Raw genomic sequence first — 7237 nt, forward strand, 5'->3', positions numbered from 1 at the left:
GGCTAATCCTCCACCTTGCGGCGCCGGCACACCGGGTTCTAGTCCTGGTCGGGGCGCCAGATTCTATCCCGGTTGCCCCTCTTCCAGGCCAGCTCTCTGCTATGGCCCGGGAAGGCAGTGGAGGATGGCCCAAGTCCTTGGGCCCTGCACCCGCATGGGAGACCAGGAGAAGCGCCTGGCTCCTGGCTTCGGATGAGCGCGACGAGCCGGCCACAGCGGCCATTGGAGGGTGAACCAACGGCAAAAAGGAAGACCTTTCTCTCTGCCTCTCTCTCACTATCCACTCTGCCTGTAAAAAAAAGAAAAAGAAAAACCTAAGGTCCTGTAGTGTGACAAGGACAGGGGAGAATTGGAGGTTGGGGGTAGAAAGTTTTCTATTTGGGTGCTAAGGTGTCAATATGAGGTACATGGTTGACTTCACACTCCTTGGCATTGAAAAAGGAAATCTTGGGACAGGTTAATATTCTCTCTTGGAGTGTTCTGTGTAGAGTTATAGCGTCAGAATTCAGATGAAAGTTCACCTGTGTCTGGTTCATGGCCTTGAAACTGGGGTAGCTAGGCATAGGGAAAAGGGGTCTAAGATGGCAGCCACCCTGTACAAGTTGAATGAATTGATGTTAGTCACTAATCTATTTAAAGTCGGGAAATAGGAATGTCTATTTGATCAGAAAGCAAAATTAAGAATCTGTAAGAAAGCATATCAAGCTTGGTGCCCCAATTTGTATTAGGAACTAGGAGGAAAGAAAGGAATGATTATTTTGTGAATATTTTTGCAGTAGATGCTATCCATATACTGCCTCAGATTTTACTTATTAGTGTGCTCCTAACAAGTTCCTCCAGCCAGTATTTCTACCTCTGCCTAAAAGCTTTTTTTCCAGAGCACCACTCTATGCTTCCATAAGCCATAAGAGCCAGCCATAAGCGCTAGAAAATTCTCAACCTCCGAAATACCCCTCAGATAATATCTGTCAGACATGGGTATATAAATGCCCCAGCTTCCTTTATTCCTTAGTGGGGTTATCTGAGTCTGTGTTTTCCACAGAGAATTAAGCTTCAATCACTCTGGCAGCAGTCTTACTAATCATGCCTTTTTTGGCTGCCTTTCTTCCTCATTACCCATTGCTCTGGCTGTGTTCCTTGTACCCCTTCAATAAATCATATGCACTGACATCCTTGTCTTTGGATCTGATTTTCAGGGACCTGAAGCCAAATCAACCTTTCATGAGGCTGTTATTTTGCCTAAATTATCTAATTTTGTTTTAACAACACCTGTGAGCAATAGGTATGATTATTCTCATTTTAGAAATGAAGCAATTAAGGCTCGATATGCTTAGGCAACCCAGGTTTTAAACAGACAGCTGGAGTTGAACCCAAGGTTTAACTTAGAGCACCACAGTAACAGGACACAGCTACTTAGCATTAAGAGCTTTCAGAATAGAAAAAGGCTTTCATTTAATTTTCTGTATTTTGGAACTTCATATTTTTAAAATATTTATTTTGGGTAGTAGTTATTTGCATTGTTTCCATAGTTATCTGTAAACTTTCCTTTAAAAATATTGATGGTGAAATGGAGGAAGAAAAGGTGTTTTGATTTCAGTTACAGGGAGAACGGAGTACTTGTCCACATTGTGGCTGGATGCCCCATTCAGCCTGGCCATGATTATTCTAAAGCTCATTATTGCTCAGACCTTGCAAGATTTAGTTTTACTAAGGAATCCCATTCATTATCCAGAGCATATAGCAAAAATAGATTCTGGGAAGTTAAATATAGAAAGTCCAGGCCATCATCTAGATGTCAGAATCATAAAGAAAATGACAATGATTCATAGAGTGTCAGAACAGGAATAAATCTCCAGCACCACCCTGTTCAGTTCATTTTGTAGATGAAAAACCTGAGACCCAGAGGGCTTAAGTAAAGTGCCAGCAGTCACACTAGGGTAGTACAGGGTAGTAGAATCAGATCCCCTGATTAAAGTTATTTGTCTATCAATGAGATCAGTAACCAGATGTGATTTTGTCAAATTCTTTTTTTTTTTTTGACAGGCAGAGTGGACAGTGAGAAAGAGAGACAGAGAGAAAGGTCTTCCTTTTTGCCGTTGGTTCACCCTCCAATGGCCGCCACGGCCTGCGCGCTGCTGCCGGTGCACCGCGCTGATCTGATGGCAGGAGCCAGGTGCTTCTCCTGTTCTCCTATGGGGTGCAGGGCCCAAGCACTTGGGCCATCCTCCACTGCACTCCCTGGCCACCGCAGAGAGCTGGGCTGGAAGAGGGGCAACTGGGACAGAATCCGGCGCCCTGACCGGGACTAGAACCTGGTGTGCCGGTGCCAGTAGGTGGAGGATTAGCCTAGTGAGCCTCGGCGCCAGCCCAAATTCTTACTCCAAATCCCTGAGTCCAAAGTTCAGATTGCCAAATGGTATACATAAATATTGCTCTCTTCTTTCACTTTGTTCATAGAGTAGAAACTGGGAGACTTTGAAGAAGGGTGTGAGATGATGATATTTCTCAGGTGTTTCTTACTTTGAATTTCTTACCCTAGAGATGTGACTTAGACTGATGGGAGAAGAATTGAGACCTGAAGATGCCTATACCAGTTATGTATCACAGCAGCTTTAGAACATGGTTCCCAATTACGTGGCTTTATTTAGAAAGCAGGTTTTCCATCCCCTGCTCTTGAACATGGTTTCTGAGAATGCTTGAGTGATGTCACATGGCAGAAGTGAGCCTGGGTTAAAAATGAGCAATCTCCAATTTCTTTTTTTTTAAAAAAAAGATTTTATTTATTTGAGAGGTAGAGTGAGACAGAGAGGGAGATACAGATTAAGGTCTTCAGTCTGCTGGTTCATTCCCCAGATGGCCACAATGTCTGGAACTGAGCCATCTGAAGCCAGGAGCTTCTTCCAGGTCTCCCACTTGGGTGCAGGGACCCAAGCACATGGGCCATCTTCTACTGCTTTCCCTGGCCATAGCAGAGATCCAGATTGGAAGAGGAATAGCTGGGACAGAAACTGGAGCCCAAATGGGATCCCAGTACCACAGCAGGAAGCCCAGCCCACCACACCGTAGCGCCATCCCCTGTCTCTCTTGGTTTTTATTTTTTCTTTTTTATAAAAAAATGTATCTAGGGGGCCAGCGCTGTGACATAGTAAGTTAACTCTCCACCTGAGGTGCCTGCATATTTTATGGGTGCCAGTTCTAGTCCCAGCTAGTCCCAGCTAATACAGTGTTTAAAATCTGACAGAATGTTGTACTGCTTTTTGAAAACTTAATGAAAGTAAATTCAAGAAACAGGAACATATATGCACAAAATGTTTTACCCTTGAGTGGGTTGACAAAATATTGAACCCAGAAAAAAGATAATAGACAATATGATTCTCTTTCCCTGCCTGAACTGAACTAGATGATATAATCTGGAGGTGAATACTTTTGCTTTTATAAAGTAGATTGTTCCAGGGGAAGTGTTGATCATTTTGCTAGTAAAGTCTCAGGTTTCTCATGAGGACAGAATACTCTCTTTACAAGAAGTAGAAGGATGTAGCATTCTCCTTTGCTTTTCTATAGATATTAAAGATTAAATCAGGAGGCTAATTTATAGTCTGTGCATGCTTCCTTTTAGAGAACTTGATCTGGGGTGATACTGGAAGAGAGCTAACACTATGGATGAGAAATTTGTTCTGTGTCAACTTAGCTAACCTGGAACTGTTTCACAGAATTCCCTTCTCTGCATAGTTTTTGGTTAGGATGGATCACAAGAGACATTTTGGGTACGATTTCCATAGTGGAAGCGGATCAGCATTCACATTCTTCCTTACACTTGAAAAGGCAGTACTGAATACAGGTGATGTTGCTGATCTTGTATCTTGTGGCTGATTTTCTGCCTGTCCTGTTGAGTTGAAGCAGTAGGGTGGGCCCAGAGTGCTTCCAGCTCCCACCTGATCCTCTGCAGCTTCTCCAACTCCTAAAGCTTCTGGGGCAACTCTCAGGTCTGCGGTTCCCCCAACTACATGTCCCACACCACCACCACCCCAGCTTCTTTCACATCTGCATCAAATCCATATTTAGCTTTGGATGAAAGATGCCAGGTTCTCCTTCAGGTAGTTACAGCACTGAATTTACAGGCTTGGGAACAGTTAGGGACTGACACACTTTCTAGCTTCTCCTCACAGATTCCAGTTTGGCCCTGCTCTTTCCTTCTTCTTGTCCATTCTTCCTTCTCAACCACCTGTCCTGCTGACTTCAGATCTGGCAGAAGTAAAAGCCATACAAAAACCATTTAATCAGCTTCCAGGATGGTATAAGGTCCAAGTCCTATAGTATGTCCCTTATTTTCATAATTGCTTACGGTTTTGCTTCTCTAATCAAAGTGCGACAGATAAAAGGACCTTAGGTAAATCTCAACACGATTTTTCTATTTTTTCTCAAATAATCACATCTTTTAGTCTCTAGTAATGCTTACTAGAAGCCATCACTGTGGCAGGCATTGAACAAAACAAGATGAATGAGACACACAGGTCCTGCCTTGGTAAACTCAGTCTGGGCCCTGCATATTGAGCTATTTAAAGCAAACAATCGACACTGTTAAATACATAGAATGTTATTATTCAACGTCTAGAATAAGATGTTGTTCTCAAACCACAGTGCTCTCTAGAGATTTTTCTGTAAACTGTGCTGTGTGTCTGGGTACCGTGGCACTCGCTGACAACACACATGTAGGATATACTAGGGTAACATGGCAATTACTTGTTGTGACATGTCACAGTCTTAAGTGGCCTGGATATAGTGTAACAATTTTTTTTCAATGCCTACAGCATAAAACCAAAGTGATATAAAAGCAGTATTGCTAATAAAATTATGTAGGTCAAGAAGTTTGAAATCTAGCCCTTTCTTGGGAGAAAAGAAAATGGTTCCCAGGTATCCGATATCTGGTGACAAAGGTGGCAGGGGGGTGTGCATCAGGATATGGGATGTTTCAGCATCAAACATAGTGCCCCTGGGAGGAGGCACAGATAACACACAACTTGTGTAGGGGAAGAAAAAAATGCAATGATGTGCTCCTTGAGCAGTGTGTTAGGTACACGTATTTCTAGAAGTTACAGATGGCCTCATAGTTAAATACATTATGGCACATCCATGCCACAGAATACTGTGCAGCTATTAAAAAAATGAAGTGTGTGCATATGGACTGATGATGGAAAAAGCTCTGAGACAAATCATTGAAGCAAGTAGCCCAGGTGTGTATAATGTGCTACCATTTGGGTTTATGAAAGAGTAAAAATAATCTCTGTACATAATTTCTTATGTAAGCAGGGAATGTCTTTAAAAGGATTCAGAAGAAAGCAATATCATTGGTTACCTCTAAGGGGAGGTCAGGTTGAAGGAAAGGAATCAGAGGGACAATTTTCACCAAATACTCTTGCAGCTTTTTCATCTTTGTGCTGTGTGAATTTGGTAATCTTCCAGAAGTAAGGAAAACAAAATGTACCAGTTAGGAGGAAAGTGATAATACAATGGAAGAGGCATTTAGAAGTTAACTCACTAGCCCTGAAAGCCCCACAGAGAGATACCACTGGACTTACTACCTACTACAGTATTTGTTTTGATGCCAGGTTTCCAAGTACAGGGACATTGGTGTTTGAAAAAGAAATACCTTGCAAACAATAAAATTCTGATCCAGTCTGGAGTGAAGAGAGCAAGGGTAATTATTTGCTGCTGAAGACTGTTTCAAAGGACACTTATCTGGTAGAGGTAATGTCTCGCCTTGAGAAAGCTCCCCAATGTAGTGGGGAAGCTAGAAGTTCACGAGGTCTTTTTCTTTTAAGATTTCTTTATGTATTTGAAAGTCAGAATTACATAGAGATAAAAGGAGAGACAGATTTTCCATCTGCTGGTTCACTCCCCAAATGGCTGCAGCAGCTGGAGCCAGACCAATCTGAAACCAGGAGATTCTTCCTGATCACCCACATGGGTGCAGGGGCCCAAGCATTTGAGCCATCTTCCACTGCTTTCCCAGGCCACCAGCAGGGAGCTAGATCAAAAGTGGAGTAGCCACAGCTTGAATGGTGCCCACAAGGGAAGCTGGCTTTGCAGGGGGTGGCTTTATCTACTATGTCACAGTGCCAGCCCCCAGGAGGCCTTTGTTCTAAGAGGACCACACTCAGCACATAAATGATCAGAAACAAAACAAAGTGCAACCAAAAATCCAGACAGCAGCAGAGAAGCTAAGGGGCAAGTCAGTGCTGAAACAACTGGAAATTCCTGCCTGCCAAGAGCTAAGAACAGAGTTACTTGTTAACCACCTCAGCCACACACTAAACTCAGCAGAATGTAGCCTTGTATGACAGAGCCTCCGGGCTTAAAAAATGTTGTTGAAGGAGAGAATCGTGTTAGAACCTCCTAGGGCCTACTTCAGACACTCCCACGTGTCATACCCATCTCTTTTAGCAGGAATAGGCCTCTAATTTGCTTTCTCAATCACAGGTATTTCCATCTTTATGCCTGTCAAAGCACCAACAGAGAAATTCCAAAGGCAACCACTTTTTCATCTGCAAGAGAGAGGCAGCCAAGTTCTTAATCTCCTCTCACAAAATCCCCCAAGCCCTAAAGTCTAGAAAGCATGTGGCTTTTTTTTAAGCAACAAAAAATGCCCATCCCAGCCCTGTCAGGATTGTAGTCTTGGTGTTTGTCATTATGCAGAGTTCAAATGTTCAGAGGGAAAGGGGAGATGAAAGAATTTCGGACCCTCAGGCTAATCGGAAGTCATCACACCTCAGTTAGCTTTTCCTTACCCTGTCACTGGGTTTAAGGGGGACTTGAAAGGAAACTGCAGCTGCAGAATGCCCCTTTGCCCATCCCCCCTCCTGGTCCAACCTACTTTCAAATCTTGCCCTAAAAAATAAATAGGACAGTGTGAAGACAGAGGAAGAAAAAAAGAGGCTGGGTCACAAACCTCCCTTTCTACCATGAATCTGTTTGTCTCCTGTTTCAAGAGCATGTTTACCCAGACTTTCCTCCCCTGCACTGAGCTTTCTTTTAAGGGACCCTAAGTTGATTTTGCTGAATCATAATAAAATACCTAAGGTGGAAAATCCTCTGTAATGGAAAACACACCGGCCTTCTTTTCAGAACATGGCTTTACACAAAACTGTAGCATGTTTGAGCTAATGGAGAACTTAGAACATCACCTTTTTTAAATCTATGATTTGCAGGCAACTGAATCTCAGAAAAAATGAATCAACTT

This window comes from Lepus europaeus, chromosome X, assembly GCF_033115175.1.
Source record: "Lepus europaeus isolate LE1 chromosome X, mLepTim1.pri, whole genome shotgun sequence".
NCBI classification, from domain to species: domain Eukaryota; kingdom Metazoa; phylum Chordata; class Mammalia; order Lagomorpha; family Leporidae; genus Lepus; species Lepus europaeus.